This window comes from Camelus dromedarius, chromosome 14 (assembly GCF_036321535.1).
Source record: "Camelus dromedarius isolate mCamDro1 chromosome 14, mCamDro1.pat, whole genome shotgun sequence".
Lineage (NCBI taxonomy): Eukaryota > Metazoa > Chordata > Mammalia > Artiodactyla > Camelidae > Camelus > Camelus dromedarius.
The window spans coordinates 7503472-7522119 of record NC_087449.1 but is presented as its reverse complement, the minus strand read 5'-3'; the positions used below and the strand labels follow the sequence as shown (position 1 = coordinate 7522119).

Genomic DNA, 18648 nt, shown 5'->3' with positions numbered 1-18648 from the left:
GTACCGTCAATACCAGCTACTCGTGATCACCATCACCAAAGACACCAAACAGACCTACCCACATAGTATCCAAACCTCTTTGTGACCCAGTCAAACCAATAAGGCATAGTCACAACTATTGGTAAAAGAGATTTTTAAAAATCACTTTAAAAGCTTTGGAACCGCTCCAATTTAAGCACGTGAAATGAATTAAAATGACACAATTCTGGGGCAGTGTCTTTTTCATCTTTTTACCTCCAGGTTCACACCACACGGAAGGCACTCAAATGTCTACATTTGTAAAACCCGTATCACAGCCAGCTTTGTCAAAGAAGCTCTGTCAGGTGTTCAGACAGCCCAAGGACATAACCTGACATTGCGCTGGCCTTAAGGCCTTAGGCAAATCACCGAAACAGTTAATTAACATTTCCTTTTTCTCATACACTGCCTCAGCATGTTTGGAACATAACGTGCTTTAACAAGTCCTGTCACAAGGCACAATGTGTTAGGAGATCTTCACATTTCATCCTAGAATAACTAGTCCCCGCAGTTATCTTCAAGCTGCTTCACCCACGTTACCTAATTCTGGGGCTTTATTATCTTCACTGTACAGATGGGGAAAAGGGACAGGAAGGAAGGCTATAAAATGACTTGGCTGAAGAGGCCCAGCAAGTCACTAAAAGTGCCTTCACTTTATCAGTTCCTTATCCTCTCTTCAAAGAACCATTTCTTTTGAGAAACTTTCACTGACAGCTGGCAGAACACAGCACCAAATTAGTTGTTAGCTTTCACTTGTTTAGTTTGAGGTCTGCAGGTTATGACTGCCCTAGGACAGGAGATTTGACGGATTACGTTCTGATGACTGAATCCAAATTCATAAATCTACCTCTAACTGCTAAATTTCCAGACAGCTTGGTCTCAACTTCAAAGGCCTCTTTTTTCTCTCTCCAGGTCTCTAATTCTTTCGAATTTTACTCATACTCCTAAATGTGTCAAGTCATACCTACCTTTTAATTCGGGATCAAGGCTGCCAGAATTTTCTCCTCCTTAAACAGTAAACCTGAACCATGAAGGGTTCCGGGACACCCAACATTCACAGCCAACTCCAGACTCGAATCTGAACTGTTAGGGGAGTCCAGCAATTTCCAAATTCCAGGCAGCCCCCTCTTACACCTCCGAACCACCCTGGGAGAAGTGCCTCTTCTAATTCTCACCCTATTATGGGGTCCAGAAGGAAATCACAATTCTCAGATTCAACAAGAACTATATGAGGGCTGCAAGGAATGACAATCAGGTAATCACAACCATGGACCTTGAAATGGGGTAACAATCTAAAGGTTTCCACATTACACGTGCTGAGAACAAATTATTTAGCAGATTCCATTTCCTGGGCCCAAGTGACTTGCATAACTGGGTGATCAGCATAGGCTCAAAAGAGGGCAGGGTGCTCATAATTCAGTTTCCTGTACTTTACGACAAAATTCTACACGAAAATATTCTCACACACGCCTGCCTTTAGATGATGTAAGTTGTTCGCCTGGACTTTTAACTAGACCTCTATCGGGTTCTCTTCCCCTGCAGTGGCCACGGGCCACCAGTAACTCATTCTAACGACTGTCTCTTGCAGCTCGAGCTAACAAATTCCCTAAGCCCGCGAGCCCCGCAGCCTCTGCTAAGCAGATACCGCAGCCCCAAACTGGCCACCCCGCCCCCCGTCCCCACGTAGCTCGTCATCCCGCTACAGGCGCCACCCTCTCTCCATCCTGGAGAGGGTTTGGGGCTCAGTGCTGCGACCGCCCGCAGGAGCGGTCCCCGAGCTGGCACCTACCTCCCACCTCCTCATCCAGGCTCGGCCGGCGGTCAACGCTCGCCCGCCTCCTCCAACGGCCCCAACGGCCGCGCCGAGCCCACGGCAGAGAAGCGGGGCGCCGAGCCAGGTGCCGGCGCTCACCTCCGCGCCCGCCCCCTGTCCCCTGCCCCCCACCCGCCTGCCCGCCCCAGGCCCCGCCGGCACCGGTGCCCCTCCCCGGGCGGGCGCGTCACAATCCCCAGCGCGGGGCGCGGCTCTCACCGTCACGGCCCCCGGGTGCTGCGGGGAGGCACGGCTCGGCGCCCTAGACCGGCTCGCGCAGCCCCGAGGGCCCGCACAGGCGCGGCGACACTCAGCGCCCGGGCCAGCGGCCCCGCCTCCACCTCGGGCTCCCGCCCTCCCCGCCTCCGGCCGGGCTCCGCTCCGCCCCTCGCGGCCGCCTCCCAGGCTCGGCAGGTTCGCAAGGTTCCCACCCCGCCCCCGCGCCGCCGGCGCCGCAGGCCCAACCGCCTCCCATTGGCTCCGCCAGTTGCTAGGCGATGAACAACCGCGGCCTGCATTGGTCCGGTGGGGGCCTCCGGAGTCTCCTCCCCACATCCAAAAAAACCCGGAGAAAAAGAAAACCTTATCCCTAGAGCCCGAGCGGGATGCGGGCGCAGCTGCGGCTGCGGCACCTGTTACGCCCTGTGATTCACCCGGCCGGGCCCTGCTCCCCACCCCCTCCTCACGCCCGCGGAGCCGGGGGCCCCGGGCTCCGTGGGGGAAGGGGGTCGTGGTTGCTTTAAGGCACGTGTTCCGAGCCCCGGCGAACCCCAACACACACCCTAGGAGCAAAAGTGAAGCTCTCAGAAGAGCCACGTGCCCTTGCAAAAGTGGGGAAGTAAACCAAACAACAGCCGGCACCCAGAATTAGGTCAGGCCCAGGGGAAGGGTGGTTCAAGCGCCGGGAGTCGTGGATGCAAAGGAGAAAGTTCATGTAAAATTAGGGCCAAGAAATGGACCTAGGCGGAAGACAGCGGGAAGACTAAGAAGAGGCACTCGTCAACTAGAAGTTTATGCAAATATGTCCCCCACCCACTGAGCAAAATATGCGCAGAGGAAATGTATGCCTGCTACACCCGAAGCTGGGGTCATGCCGGCTCCTCTCCTGTTCCATGTCAGCCTGAAATTCTCCAGGGAAGATGAGAGGCCAGAAAGAGGAAAGAGATGAGATGGAGAAATCGCAGACATATGAGTTGAGTTATAAACACAAAAATGTACTTGGATAGATTTTTTTTTTTAAAGTGAAGCCAAGAAATTTACTCGAGGGTAAAAACAGGTTTGGTATTTTAAAGAGGCCCCTGGGAGCACTTTGAATCCAAAGTACTGTGAGACAAGAACAAGAAATAATAACACTGAAGAACAGGGAGGGAGAAGTGTCCCCTCCCAATTTACACACACGTATTCCCAATCCTGGATGTAAGATCAAGGCGAGAAAGTGAGCACGCCATGGTGACAGCTTCAGAATCCAGCGTAATGCTCCTGTTTGCCTTTGGCCTAAGCGATCAGGAAGCCCGGACTGATGCTGTTAATCACAGGTAAATGACAGCCGAATAGCCAGTTAGGGCCCATCATTGTAAGGACGCTATTAGCTCGGGCTGGTGGGGAGGAAAACCCATTATTACCAATAATTACCTTAATCCCTAATCCAGGGCACTGAAGAGCGTAGAAGGGGTTACCCTCATGCTCCTAAGAGGAGTTTTGTAATTTAAACTGTCCACCCCACCAAACCCCACACCCCTTCCCATCAAATGAAGCAACTCTGCGTTAGAGTTTTTCTTTGAAGTAACACAGCTTCATTTTGACCATTTAACCTCCTCGCAGTCTAAAAGAGGTCTCTCCAATTAATCAATTGAGATTAATTAATAAAATAAGCAGCGTCTGGCACCCCCTGTTGTGACCTCGCCACTTACAGAGCAGGATTTTTAGAAAGCCTGGGTCAGGCTGAGGCAAACTCCGGGAAGTTCGGCTCCGCCCCCAGCCTCAAGGATGAATCAGAGGTCTCAGGTTAAACCAGTGGTTTTCAATCCTTTGCTAGCCAGACCCACTTTCCACTCCTGAAAATTATTGAGGGCCCCAGAGAGCTTTTGTTTATGTCGGTTGTAACTATTGATATTTACTACCCTGGAAATTAAAACTGAGAAGTTTACAAATATTTATTTTTTTAAATAATAAATAATTACATCTAAACATAAATAGCACATTTTTATAGAAAATAACTATTTCCCCCAAATAATAAAAAGAGTGGTATTACTTTAAAAATTTGCAAATATCTTCAAAGTCTGGCTTAATGGAAGGCGATTGGATTGTCAAATCTGCTGCATTCAATCTCTTGCACTATTTCAGGTAGCCTTTGGAAAACTCCACTGTGCACTCAGAATGGGAGTAACAAAGGCAAATAACATTTTAGTATTACAACAAAAATAGTTTTGACCTTGCAGATTCCCGAAAAAGATCTTGAAGATAATCCCCCCAAAACCCCCCTTCCTCAGATTATACTTTGAGAGCCACTGGTCTAAACCTCTCTTGGTACTCCGTCCCCCTTTGTCAATGACTGGTTTAGGAGCTAAGCATGTGACCTAATTCTGGTGCGGACCTAATGGGAAGTGGGTGGAAGGGGACTTCAGGGACAGGGTTTTATCCCTGAGCGCCCATCAGAAGTCTTCTCCTTGCTGCTCGCCTTGGCCATCCTCCAGGGAGCAACACATGTTTGGAGCTGCCGTGACACATCTCACAACAACGAGAGAAAAGCAAAGAAAACACAGGAAAGGCAACCAGCACCTAGAGGTCAGTAAGTGCCTAAGTCAACCTCCCCTTGCTCTGCATACCTCCAGGCTGCTCACATGCGGGATAGCAAGTGGCCTGTCGCTTAAACCGTTTGGGTCGGGTATTCAGTTACTTGCAGGCAAGAAGATCCTGACTAATGTACAGGACAAGATGAAGAATTTGGCTACAGCCTGAAAATAGTCTAAGCTCACTTTTGGCACAGGGATGAAGGAATTGGGCTCGACAGAACTTCGTGATGGCAAAGGATATAAAGGGGGAAGATATGATCTGGAATTTTTTTTTAATGCTTTACCGTGGCTACTTTCCCCTCTTCTAGCAAAATTAAGGAGATGTGGCTATTAGTGTTGTTTTCCAAAACACATCAAAATTCCCACCGTTACTCCTCTACAGTCTATATCACAGTGGTCAGAGCAATGCCTTAAAAATATTATTTACATCATGTCACTTTTCTGCTTTGGTTCCTCTCACTCAGTGGTAAAGCCAAAATTCTTTCATGGCTACAGGGTTCTTACGACCTGCCCTCCATCTCCTTACCTCTCTGACCACCTTATATCCTACGACTCTCTCCCTTACTCAACCATTAGCCACCTCACTGTTTCTCAACCTTGCCAGGGATGTTCCTGCCTCAGGACCTTTGCACTGTTCCCTCTGTTTGAATGTTTTTCCCCTTAACATCTGTATTACCCATCTCTCCCCTTTCAAGGCAACCAGAGTCACCTCCTTTGTGAGGCCCTATCTGACAACATTATTTAAAATTGGAACCCCCTTCCAGCTTTTTAAATATCTCTTACCTTGTTCTAATATAATATTCAACCATAACACACAGTTTACTTGTTTTTGTTTGTTTGGTCCATTTCCTTTTTAGAATGTAAGGCCAGCAGGGATGGAGATTTTGTCTGATTGTTCACTGATACATGCCCAATGCCTAAGACAGTGCCTGGTTCTTAGTGAATGATGGTCAGTAATTATTAGTGAGTAAATAAATATGACTTCAAATGGATGTTTTTCATTTCAAATAAATCACCTTGGCGGGCTATATACGTGTTCCAGTGATGCTGCTCAAAGCATCATGTCAGTAGTCACTGAATTTTTGAAAAGAACTCTCTTTGAGAATAAATCTGATTTTTGGAATGATCCAAAAGTTATTCAGAGCCAAATCTCATGAACACATTCTGGAGTCATGTTAAAATGCCAAACCTGTGTTTTCTAACTAAGTCACTGCATTTGGGTGGATAAGGAAAGGTCAAAAAACAAGATGTGTTTGATTTTCTAAGACAGACATTGACTGTGAACAAAATTTCAAAGAGGAGTTCTAAAAATACGCACCAGTAGCAAGTTGCAGGGAAAATATACATGTATTTAAAACTCTATATGTTTGTCTATATGTGTAGATTAATCTCGTCCATCCTGTCTACAGATTTCCATTCTTGCCCCTGCTACATAAGTCTTTCAAAAATTAAAATCAGATCCTTTCTGCTGCCCCCACCACCACCAATTAAGAGTCTTTCCTGAGCTCTCACTGTATTTAGCATGAAGTTGAACTTCCTACCCAGTCGTGCATGCATGATCTGGCCCCTATCCCCCTCTTGAAACTCTCACTTTTGTACACAAAGTACCAGCCATCTCGGCCCCCTTTTTTCTGCCCTGGTCCTTTGAACCTGCCAATCAGTCTGCCAGAAGGCTCTTCCCACAAAAGTTCAAGACTCCAATTCTTTTTCATCATTCGGATCCCACTTCGATAAGTAAAGCAACGTTCCTGAGCTTGGCTTTGTTTACTTGTTTGCTTGCTTATGGTCTGTCTTCTCCCACTAGAATGTAAGCCCCATGAGGGCAGGGACCTTGTTGGTCATGTTTGCTCTGTACTCTCCTTGCCTGCCCCAGACGGTTGCTGACCACACTGTTAACAGTGAGATTGCTTTCCCTTTTATTAACCTCTGTAATATATGAATTTTTCTAAGTATGTATTATTATAATTTTAAAATATTTTAGTTTTGCTGAAATAAATAGGCTCTGACTTTACTATGTGTATGGAGTTAATAATCCATCCCCTATTTACTCATATGTGTTCCTCAGAAACCAGTGTTTCAAATACCCCAGCAAATATTCACATTGCTTCTAATAACTTGTGTATCCAAATCTGAATAATAATGGGCCAACTCATAAAGGATTTCTGGCATAATTCATACCATCTGGATTACTTCAATAGCAGCAACGATTTTCTGGATCTATAAAGAACATTCCTTGTTAGGGCCTGTGTGCTATGAAGATGGACTGAGTCACCTCTCCTTAATGGCCCCGCTTTCATTAATTCTGTGTTCTGGCCAGGGCTATCTTTCCAGGGGTGGCAGGAGTACTTTCCAAGGGTAGTTAGAAGTGTAGTCTCGCTGGATTCTGTTCTAGAAACTTTCATATCCATGGCCTCATTTTATTCACAAGATCAATTTAAGCCTATTTATAATTAACCTCAAAATAGTGTAAGACAGATTCCAAGGGCCGCGAGACTTCAGGGTCCTGGCTGTGGGCTGGAATGGTCAGGGGGTCCCCTGCGGAGGAGAGGAAACTGAAGCAGGGCCTTGGGGCCATCTTCACATTACAAGCCTGGCCATCAGCAGAGACCAGCCCACTAGCTCTGCTTCCTGATCTAAAAGGTGGCCTTCCACTCAGCTGGGCTCCGCGCCTCTAGCTGTCTGAGTGAGTCCCTGCATCATGCTGCATTTCCAAAGATGATTCACTTCTGGCCGATCCCTTTGGATTTGGTCCAGGAGAAGTTCAGCTTGAAATGACAGTCCGGTGCCGTTTATAAAGCACTAGCTGAGTTTGCAGAAAAAGCAGACCACTGCGGTTCCCTCTTCCTCTCACCTCCACCCAGGTGAAGATTCCCAGAAAAGGAAACTATCCCTCCTCATTACCAGGCCTGCCCCACTGCCCTACCCTGCCCCCCGCCCCCACCCCCAACGCAAACACACAGAACAGCAGACAAAATGCTTGCTTATCTTCTAGCCGTTCCACATGCAGTGCTTTAGATTTTTGTCTGGTCTGCTGAGTGTTTTGTCCTACCATTTCTTTTGAAAGGTTTTTTTTTTTTTAAGCCTTAAGACTTTTACCAAGCTCTAACACAGATTTCAAACTCTCCATTTGTCCCCCAAATTGATTTATTAATTAAAAAATATGTCATTGAGTATACATAAATCATGCCAATAGTCGATAAGGTGCTATCATAGAAAAGTGATCAGGTACCAACCAGAGCAGTCCTCAAACCCTATATTTCCAAGACAGAAGCATACCTCCTTTAGGAAATCCAACAAAGACACATGCAAAACACGCACACACCACACACACACACACACACACACACACAGAAACTGCACAAAGCTTACCTTTCTGACTACTTTGGCCTCTAAAACCTTTCTCATACTGAGCAATTTGGCTCATTCTACTCTTCTAAACTTGCAAATTTAAAGCTCGAGTATTCAGCAGACAACAAAAGACCCTCCAAGGAAGTCGGAGGACTATAAATGACCCCCAAATGTTTTTCAGTTATACTGAAATCTATTTGAAAACCACAGAGAACAAAGATCCTGCATTGACTAGTTCTAGCTGATATAATTCTGCACCAAAGCACCCTTTTATTTCATATAGTCTCCCTGGTCTTATTTGAACATTTCTTCAACAGTTTAATGAATATTTATTGAATGATTACAGGTGAGAGATGAAGAGATTTTAGGTCCCCTCTCACGACAGGAACTCTGAGTTTCCCAGGAAGACAGAATAATGACAGTCTAAGTGTTGCTGAGAAGTGGTGGACACCCTAAGCACTTGAGTCCAACTGCCTGGGCTGAAATGCTGGCTCGGCCACCTGGGTCCACGTCGCGACATCACTGAGCTCCTAAACCCACCTGGGGCTTTCTTCCTCTGGGCATTCTGTCCAGTAAACAATAGATGCTTCATGGTCTGAGTCACTTCTGGCTAGGTTGTTTGATAATTGCATCCTGATAGTACATTGACAAAAGAACTCTCATGAAGTGACCCAAGAGTGTGCTATTTCATTTTATTGGTACAGATATACTCAAGTGTCACATGTGGAAACAGTCAAGTTAGCAGCAAATTATCAGAAAAGTCAGTGAAAAATGAAGTTGGGAGTTATTCACAAAGGACTGAATTATTGAATGAAATAATTAAATGAGAAGCAGGGAAAATGTGGGACCATGTCTCTGCTTTGAATTATAAATATGCGTCTTGGACAGTAACATTATTCTAAGTTATATTTTCTTTCTTTACTAATTTAACTAGGCCAGAAAAATTAAGACATACTGATAAATATAACTTTGCACAAAATAATTGGCTATTTTGAAATTTTCAGGCCACAGCTCTGTTTTCTTGCTAGGACTTGCTTTATGTTATAGATACATTCCAGAAAAAGTCACGTGTAAATAATGTATTTAGAAACCAAGTCATAATCTAAATGTACAAGTGAAGCTAGATGCTTAAAATTACAATAAATCCATTGGCACATGACTGACGCCTTTGTAGAATAATCTCCTTATCATTCACCCATTCTACACGATTATTTTTTCATATGTTGGATATTCTTAAGAGTTTTACCTCTCTAATATTTAAAATCCAGACTTTTGTGTAACTATTTTAATGAAGAGCATGAATCTCACTACAGAAGGCTGAAGTGCTGCAATCAACAGAACAGTCCTTATCTTTTTATTCTGCAACTGGCAACTCAATTTTATCTTCGTTATACATTTCCGTTTGATTTCATTATTTATATTTCACTAGGCAAAGTTTCTTTTTCTGCATTCTCAGTGAAGAAGAAATCTGGAGGCTTGATTCCTGGTGGATTTTATTTCCTGCTTTTGTAAACCTCTGTCAATGATGTCATCAAATGACTGTTCAAATTGAAATATACTCTACATACTGCCTGAAACACCCACACGAAAATCCAGAGTTGGGAAACTTAGGTATCAGTTAAAATGTGGTATTGATTTGAGGTAACTGCTCAAGACAAACAATCATGTGTGAATCTGTCTGTCCCTTTAAAAAGAGAAGCCACTGCATTCTGGTTGCTGAGCTCTCTTGGATTTATTTTATCTTAGCAGCTGTTCCTGAAGCTGATGTTATTCAAATGAGGGTTTGCAAGCTCTTTGTTGTGTTTTTTAACTTATGGTATGTGCTATCAAACATAAAACTCAAATTTAGGATGGGGTAGGGGTGGGGACAACTAGAAATACCAGAGAAATAAAATAATATTGAAAAAACCCTGTAATTTTCATTTAGCAAAGATAAGACTATTGAACACGATCTGCCTGAAGCCCCAGTAACAGTAGCAAGACAAAGCCCACGAACCTCCAAGCACCAAAAGTCGGATGATATATTTAGTAATAAGTGGAGGGGGAGGGGGAGGGGTGTGTCCTAAATGGAAATAATGGAACTTTCTGTGGTTATAGACGGTAAGGAATCAACACATCAAACACTTTTCTTGCCACTTCAAAATAAGCATATTATAAATCGTGCCTAACATAGGCTACTCTTTGATCTAGAAAGAATAACTGAAGAATAATTTTACAACACACACCTTCTATTTTATTTATTTTTGTTGCATTTTTTTTCCCACCGGCATATTACATGTAAACTCTGGACAAGAACCTTGACTCTGCCCCGTGCTTGCTGTGGGTACTTGTACTTTTCATTTAATTTACAAACTAAATGAGTTAGCTTCACTAATAGCCAAGTGTATGTGGATTTTAACTTTTGAGGAGTTGGTCTCGTTTTTAATTATATATAATCATTTCCTAATAGTACTGTTAAAGATTAATCGAGTGATTGCTACTCGTCAAGCAGTGTTCTAAGTTCTTTACATTTTAATTCGCTTAATCCTCACAACAACCCTATGATGTAGATATCATTATTGCCTTTATTTCTAGATTAGAAATTAAGAAGACAGAGGTTAATTTGCCCAAAATTACCCAGCTAGGAAATTTCAGAGTTAGGGTCGCAGAGCTCTTCTCTTAACCACCAGTCATTAACAATCTGTTTAGGACTGCCCTAATCTCTGTGACTCTCCAATAATTTTTGTTCAAATGCCTGCCAATTAGTGAGTGGAAATCTTCAAGCCCGGATAACCATGTTCTGCCCACCTACACGAAGGCTCCCCCAGTGGTACAGAGCATGGATAGTTTTAAGGGAATTGATTCCACATTCTCAGCTTTCATTTCTACACTTTCCTAAAACTTACCTGCCTGAGAACATGCTCGTGGTCTCTTTTCCATCTCTTTTTCACAATTGGCATTTTTCCACTTAACAAAAGAAAGCCATTCTTTCCAGATTCCACGTTGACCCCAGGTGCACAAAACATGGAAAATTAGAAGCCTGTGCTAGTGTTGAGAAAGGGACTGACTATGATGACTGGGGAACAAAAGTGGCACCTGGTCAAGCTTTAAAAATAGTGTAAATGGCTTTCATTCAGATTTCAGCTGGAAGATTAAGGTGCAATTTTCTTCAGTCTTCTGAAATCCGGGTTTACCTAACACCAGCCGCCTCGCCATGTCACCTAAGTTTGACCCCAACAAGATCAAAGTCGTATACCTGAGGTGAACCAGCGTGGAAGTCAGTGACACATCTGCCCTGGTCCCCAAGATTGGCCCCCTGGGTCTGTCTCCAAAAACGGTTGGTGATGACATCACCAAGGCAACCGGTGATTAGAAGGGTCTGAGGATTACACGGAAACTGACCATTCAGAACAGACACGCCCAGATTGAGGTGGTACCATCTGCCTCTGCCCTGATCATCAAAGCCTTCAAGGAACAATTAAAAGACAGAAGGAGGCAGAAAAAACATTAAGCACAGTGGAGACATCACTTTTGATGAGATCATCAGCATAGCCCAACAGATGCAACACCAGCTAGAGAACTCTGTAGAACCATTAAAGAGGTCCTGGGGACTGCCAAGTCTGTGGGCTGTGATGTTGATGGCTGCCACCCCCATGACATCATAGTTAATAATAACAGCAGTATGGTGAAATCCCCATCCAGTTAATAACCACAAAGGAACATAATTCAATGAAGGGTCATTTGACAACCAATGGGAAGAAAAAATAGTTTAAATGACAAATCATCACATGATTTTTGGCATCTAATTGAAAGGAGTTCAAGGAACCAACACTCTACAGCAAATTCCTCCCATTCCCATCTACTTATTTCTTTGAACAAAATGCTCCAGCATTTATAACAACAGTGTCAAATGCATGAATAGAATTGGGGCAGAACTCAGTCTCATTCTAGCTCTAAATAATAGTCATCCACAAATCCACTGAAAAAGAAAAAGCCTCTTCCATTTTATCAACAGATTCACTTTCAGTAAAATCTTATTTTTATGTTTAAAAGTAGTTACCAGCTTGTAACACAGCCACTGTCTGATCAGTTGTGTACGACTAATAACTTTAGTGATAACTCCATCCAGACACATGACACTTAGAAACTTAGAGTTACAGGAAAGTAAAATTATGTAAATATGTAGTTATAAAGTCTGTTGTAAAGAATGATGTAATGATCAAGACAAATTTTTTAAGCCCGAAAATATGCAGTAAGATAGCATTCTGTGAGAGAAATGGAAATATGGAAAGGAAAATATAAGTTCAAAAGTAAGAAGGAACAATGTAACTTTTCTGACTATTAAAAAAAGAGCTAAGTCGTGTATATTTAAAATGAAAAATGTTGGATTAAAACAAGGACTGTGGGATTTAAATTCCTTACGGTAAATTTAAAAGAATGAGCTAACAGCTTTATTTTAAAATATCATGAATTGCATGCAATGTGCTGGAAATTATATTCTTTGCAACCTTGTGATGAAAAATTACAGGTGGCAACATAAAAATGTGGGCAGGAAGCAAGTTTTTCAAAATTGTTCTCAAGGAGATATGTGAGCAAAAAGTTTGAAGACTGTTGATCTTGAAGCCCACAGTAGATCTCCCCAAGGTACTTAAAATCCGGTCCAGGTAATTGTTAACACTACCACTTTACACATTAAAAACACAGCTGCTGTGTAACGTAAAATGCCATCGGTCACTGCTGTGCAGCATGGATATTCAGCAAATGCTAATAAATGAGAACTGAATACACCACTTCGAGCTGACGTGGGCACTTTTCCCTGTGCGGTCCTGGCATCTCTACAGAGAGCTCCCCTGTGGAGCTGTGTCCACCATACTGTGTGTGTTTCAGGAAGACGATAAAACTAACCGCAGTTTTTAACAGCTCATACAACTTAATAACAAAAAACAAACAACCCAATCCAAAAATGGGCTGAAGACCTAAGCAAGCAATTTTCCAATGAAGACCTACAGATGGCCAATAGGCACATGAAAAAATGGTCAATATTGGTAATTATCAGAGAAATGCAAATCAAAACTATAATGAGGTACCACCTCACACCAGTAAGAATGGTCATGATTAAAAAGTCCACAAATGATAAATGCTGGAAAAGGTGCGGAGAAATCAGAACCCTCCTACACTATCGGTAGGAATGCAGTTTGGTGCAGCCATTATGGAAAACAGTTTGGAGATTCCTTAAAAAACTAAAAATAAATTTACCATATGATCCAGGAATCCCACTCTTGGGCATAAATCTGGAGAAAATTCTAATTTGAATAGATACACACACCCCAGTGTTCATAGTAGCACTATTTACAATAGCCAAGACATGGAAACAACCTAAATGTCCATTGACAGATGACTGGATAAAGAAATTGTGATACATTTATACAATGGAATACTACTCAGCCATAAGAAAGAACAGAATAATGCCATTTGCTGCAACATGGATGGACCTAGAGATTGTCATTCTAACTGAAGTAAGCCAGAAAGAGAAAGAAAAATACCATATGATACCGCTTTTATGTGGAATCTAAAAAAAAAAAAAAAAAAAAGACACAAAGGAACTTATTTGCAGAACAGAAGCAGACCCACAGACATAGAAAATAAACTTATGGTTACCAGGGTAGAAAAGGATAGGAAGGGATAAATTGAGGTTCAGGATTTGCAGATTCTAACTACTACATAAAAAACAGATAAACAACAAGTTTATTCTGTATAACACAGGGAACTATACTCAATATCCTGTAGTAACCGATAATCAAAAAGAATATGAAAACAAATATGCACATGTATGTGTATGACTGAAACATTATGCTGCACACCAGAAACTGACACATTGTAAACTGACTATACTTCAGTTTAAAAAAAAAAACAGTTTTTAAGAAAAACAAATGTGTCACAAGATTTTCCTGTGATTTTTCAGTCGATATAACCCAAATTTAGGACCCATGATCTGACATGTGAAAGTCTCCTTTGGGGGTTAAACTGGCAGTTCACTGGAAATCAGAAATTTCCTGAAAATTCCAGGGACTCGGGTCAAAATAAGTAGGTATAATCCACATCATGTCTGCTATCTCTGAGTGAGAGTCTTATAACTTATTCTAGGGCCAAACTCAGACTCTAGAAAGCTTGGATTCTCATCTTATTCTGCTGTTAATTCTTAAGAAATAACTGCCCTGGGTTTCACTTTCTGCATCTGTAAAAGAAGCGGGATTGCTTACCCATCTTTTGTTTCCCTTCTGTGCAGAAGTGCTGTTCATTCATTCATTCAATAAGCCTTTACTGAGCACCTGCCATGTACTAGATTCAAAGGTGAATGAGACAAAGTAAGTCTCTTCCCTTAAGGTGCTTCCAGGCTATGAGGACATTAAGTCTGTTAACTTATGTACAGATAATTACAATAGAGTGATAAATGCTGTAACAGAGGAACGTGGAAGGCATAGTGAAGGCTCAGCAGAGGGAAGTGTCAAGTTAGTGCAGACTTCATGGAGGAAGAAGCACTGAATTGTATCTTTTTGTCCATTTGATGCTTTACATTTTTAAAACAATTTTTTATTACTTTTAAAGATGTGGCAATACATTTGTATAATATAAAATTCAAAATGTATAAAAGGAAATGCTGTGAATAGCTTCCCTGCCGCCCTCCCCGCACCAGCCCCAGTTTCCCTTCTCAGAACAACCAGGACTGCCAATTACTTGTATATTCTTGTATATGGAGAGCAGACTGTTAGCTGTTTCATGAATCACGTTTTCTGCATTTGTAGGCTGCCTTGTTCCTTGTTGAGTTGTTGCAAGAGGCCCCAGTCATGACAGGCAGCAATGCCAATATCCACCTGTGAATACAGGTTATTTCAAGCTTTTGTCAGTGGCAACCACTCTTAGGCAGCAACTGGTTTTTGGAAATTTCCCTGATATCAGCACCACCCAGATGTAGACCTTTGCTACCTGTATTAATGCCAGCGGCCTCATTTGCTGTATCATTACAATTTGGTAATGTAAAACCTCAAAACTTTCAAAGATTTGAATTAGAACTTTAAAAATGTGTGCAAGATAATCAAGGGAAAAAGAGAGACCAAGCATTGTAGGCAAAGGGCGCGGCCTGAGCCTGTGGGAGAGTCAGGGCCATGAGGCTGCGGGGCAGGACAGCGGGAGATCCTTGAGGGTCCTTCCTATGCTCAGGGGTTTGGATTTGATCTTGAAGCATTAGGACAACCATTAGTGGATTTAGAGCAAAGATGGAGCCTGATTAAATGAATGATTTAGAAAGAGCACTCTGGCAGAATCGTGGAGGATGGATTGGTGAGGGGTGAGATCGATGAGAGAGCCCAGTTAGGAGGCAATCATACTAATCTGGGGAAGAACTAATGAGAAACTAAGGCAGGACAGAATCAGGAGGGATTGGAAAGGGGGCCAATATGAACTATTAAGGAAGAAGGATGAACAGTATGATTGAATTGATTGGATTCCAGTGAATTTAATTCCTGTTCTCTCCTCACCCAAGAATTGCCTGAGTCAAGCTCCAAGCGTCATTAGAATTAATTATCCCCTCCATTTAGGCGGCCACCAGGGTACACTGTCTTGTCTTAGAGGTTTATCTCAGTGACCTCAAGATGCCCAAGCTTCCTGGGTCAAATTTCATTTCTCAAATCCTTACCCCCATTCTGCTCCGTCATCAGAAAAATCCCCTATATCCACACTCTTCTCTGAACAGTCCCTTCACTTCCTAGTTCTGAGGGAAACCTGGCTTTCCCCTGAGGACATTGAATTCCCTGCAGCCCTCAGGGGTGGTGGCCAGTTTCCTCTCACAGATCAGGCACCACTGGGCCAGAAGGCGATACAGGTGTTCTCGCTCCTCACTGCCACTTCCGAACCATCGCCTCCCTGTGCCCCTCTGTACCCTCCATCAACTAACCGAAGCTCGTGCTATCAGACTGTACTTCCAGACCCTCTTGCTGTGGCCCTCTCCTGTCCTCCTGCTCACTCCCACACATTCCGTGGAGATTTCAACACTAGGGTGACTGTCTTTCTCTCCTCCGTTCCCCTGGCATTATTCCTGGTGATGTCAATATCTACATGGATGGTCCATCCAATTCCATGGCCTCTCTGTTTCTGAACCTCTTCACTTCCAGCCAGCAGCCCCCAGAGTTACCCGCAGTCCTTGTCATTTATGATAACTGCGTCTCCTCAGTTGTCTCAGTGCCAGGCATCTTACTCCTACATCCAGCTCATGCCATCTCGTACCTCAAATCAAAAAAATTCTTCTGCTCCACCAGACACATTGTTCCTCTGCCCCTGCTGCCTTTCCACTGTTTATTTCCATCCTTCAAGCCTCCATTCCCTCCTTACCTAACTTAGATTCCACAGTCCTGCATTGTAATTATTCCTTTAAATCTGCTCTTACCTCTTTTGGCCCTTTATTGCTTCTGTTACATTATCCTGGGGAAAAAAGTCTCAACTGTCTATACCTTCCCTGCTCCTGCCCTTGAGAATCTAAGTATATCTTAAGAGAAAATGATTATGCTGACTTCAAACCTTATGTTGACCCTTAATGCTGACTGGTGATTCTTTTGCATTTTCCTAGTCAAGCTATTTGACTCTTCCAGGGATATTTCATTCCTCAAAACTCCATCACCTCTCCGCTATTTCTACCATCTCTCTCAGGCAAATACAAGCAGCAGCAGAAACTCTCACCATCACGCCTTCCTCCTTCCTGCATCTGCTCCCATGTTCTCTGCTTTCCCTTCTGCTGCAATGGATGAGCCCTCAGCCTCCCGCCTGAAAACATCCCCTTCACTTGTGCACTGGATTCCAGCCCCTCCTACTCCCGTGGTTATCCCCTTGCTTTCCTATATTGTATGTTCAGATTTTTTTTCTTTCTATTGGCTTGTTCTCATTAGCAAACAAACAACACTGGAAAAAAAAATTCCCCCATTGACTCCATGTCTCCTCCAACTGCTCCCCTTTACAGAAAAATTCCTTAAAAGAATTGTCTATGCTCATTGTCTCCACATCCCATTCCTTTTTGAATCAGCCTCTAATCAGGCAAATTCAACCACTGAAACCTTGGTCAAGGTCACATTGCCAAGCCCAATGGTCATTTGTCCATCCTCATCTTCTCATCTTACTTAACCTCTGGACAGCATGTAACACAGTTGAAACAGTTTCTTCACTTGATTTCCATACTCCATCAATCTCCTTTCCCTGCCTCTTTTCTGTTCTCATTTGCCATTCTTCTCAGTTTTGCTTTCTTATCCTCCTGTTTCTAACCTTTTAATTGTGGAGTGTATAGTAGACACACTCTAAGGTGACCCCCCCCTGGTAAACCATGCCTTATATGACACGCTCTCCTTGAATGTGGGTGGAATTTGTGTCTAATTTTTAGCCAATACAATGTGCAACAGTGAAAGCACATTGTAGATGTAATTAGGCTCCCAAATCAGTTGATTTTGAGTTATCTAAAAGGGAGATTACCCTGAGTAGAGCCTGGCTTAATCGGATGGAAGCCCTTAGAAGGTCAGAGAGTCTCTTTCCTGATGACCTTGAAGGAGCAAATCACCATGAAGTTCACAGAAATAAATTCTGCCGACAAGATGAGGAAACTTGAAAGATCTTTCCGCAGGTAAGCTTCTGATGAGAACACAGCCCAGCTAACACCCAGATTGCAGCCTGGTGGCCCAACTTAGCCGTGCCTGGACTCTTGACCCACAGGAAGTGTGAGATAACAAATACGTGTTGTTGTAAGTCTCTAAGTTTGAGGCAATTTGTTATTGAAGCAATAAAATGAATGGAGTGTTTCAGGACTTAGTCCACGAGCACTCTTCTTTTGAATTTGATATTGACAAAGAGTTCCCATCTTCTGTTCCTACCTCATCCTAGTGAGGGTCCTGACTGCAGAGACCTAAAGGAAGCACATTACCCAAACTTCTCTGCAGGTAAATCCTGAATGAAAATTGAGGTCCATTTAATGATACACTAGTGTGAAATTTGAAAGGAAAAATGAGGCACAGGTGATTCTTCTTACTACTTTGTTTCCTACATGCAAACATGGATTGAGGGTCACAGTGTTAAGTCTCTGGTTTGTGGACATTGTAAGGTAGCTGCAGTGGTGGCATTCACTGTATTCAGCTTTCCAATGTCTAAGCACCAGTTTCCAGTTGTCAAGAGGAACTTATGGTGACTGCAGAGATCAGAATCCAGACCCCTCTGTCCAGCCAGCTGTGCAGCAATGACGGCAACTCCTGATCCCAGTTTCCTGGTCCCTGGACTGCAGCTGTCTATGACAGTGTATTTTTCATCCACTCAACAAATACTACTGAGCTCCTACTAATGTGCCAGGTGCTATTCCAGATGCTGAGAGCACATCAGTAAAGAAACGGACCAAATCACTTCCTTGATAGAGCTTACACTCTAGTGACTTCAGCTTCTGCTTCTCCACTTTCTTAACTGTGATCAGTTCAGGTCTTTGGGCAACTAACAACCCACTGCTGATTCCTGGACTTGAGCTGCGTGTGTGGGGCCCTGTGTCATCTGTTGCCCACACAAGTTTCAACCACAGTGTTGCTTTTTGTCTACAGCACTTATGGCAGGGAGGGCGGTGGGGTGGTGGTGGTAGCAGGCATCCTTTACCTTGTGTGCCTGCACCACTGGCACCCAGGCCAG

The 18648-nt window shown here is 43.3% G+C and overlaps 1 protein-coding gene and 1 pseudogene across 8 annotated transcripts in view; one reads left to right on the top strand and one right to left on the bottom strand.

Annotated features, from left to right (window-relative positions):
- Positions 1–2176, bottom strand: part of SSX2IP (SSX family member 2 interacting protein) — a 44142-nt gene extending 41966 nt beyond the window's left edge. For 7 of the 8 annotated variants that reach the window (XM_031465484.2, XM_031465488.2, XM_031465489.2 and 4 more), the window contains exon 1: positions 2051–2176. The gene's annotated coding sequence lies outside the window, so the exon portion shown is untranslated. Of the gene's footprint in view, positions 1–1807; positions 1894–2050 lie in introns of those variants that run through there. The other variant, XM_031465485.2, reaches the window with a different exon arrangement.
- An 8988-nt stretch (positions 2177–11164) lies between these two features.
- LOC105095046 (large ribosomal subunit protein uL11-like) lies at positions 11165–11656 on the top strand (annotated as a pseudogene).
- Positions 11657–18648: the final 6992 nt, after the last annotated feature.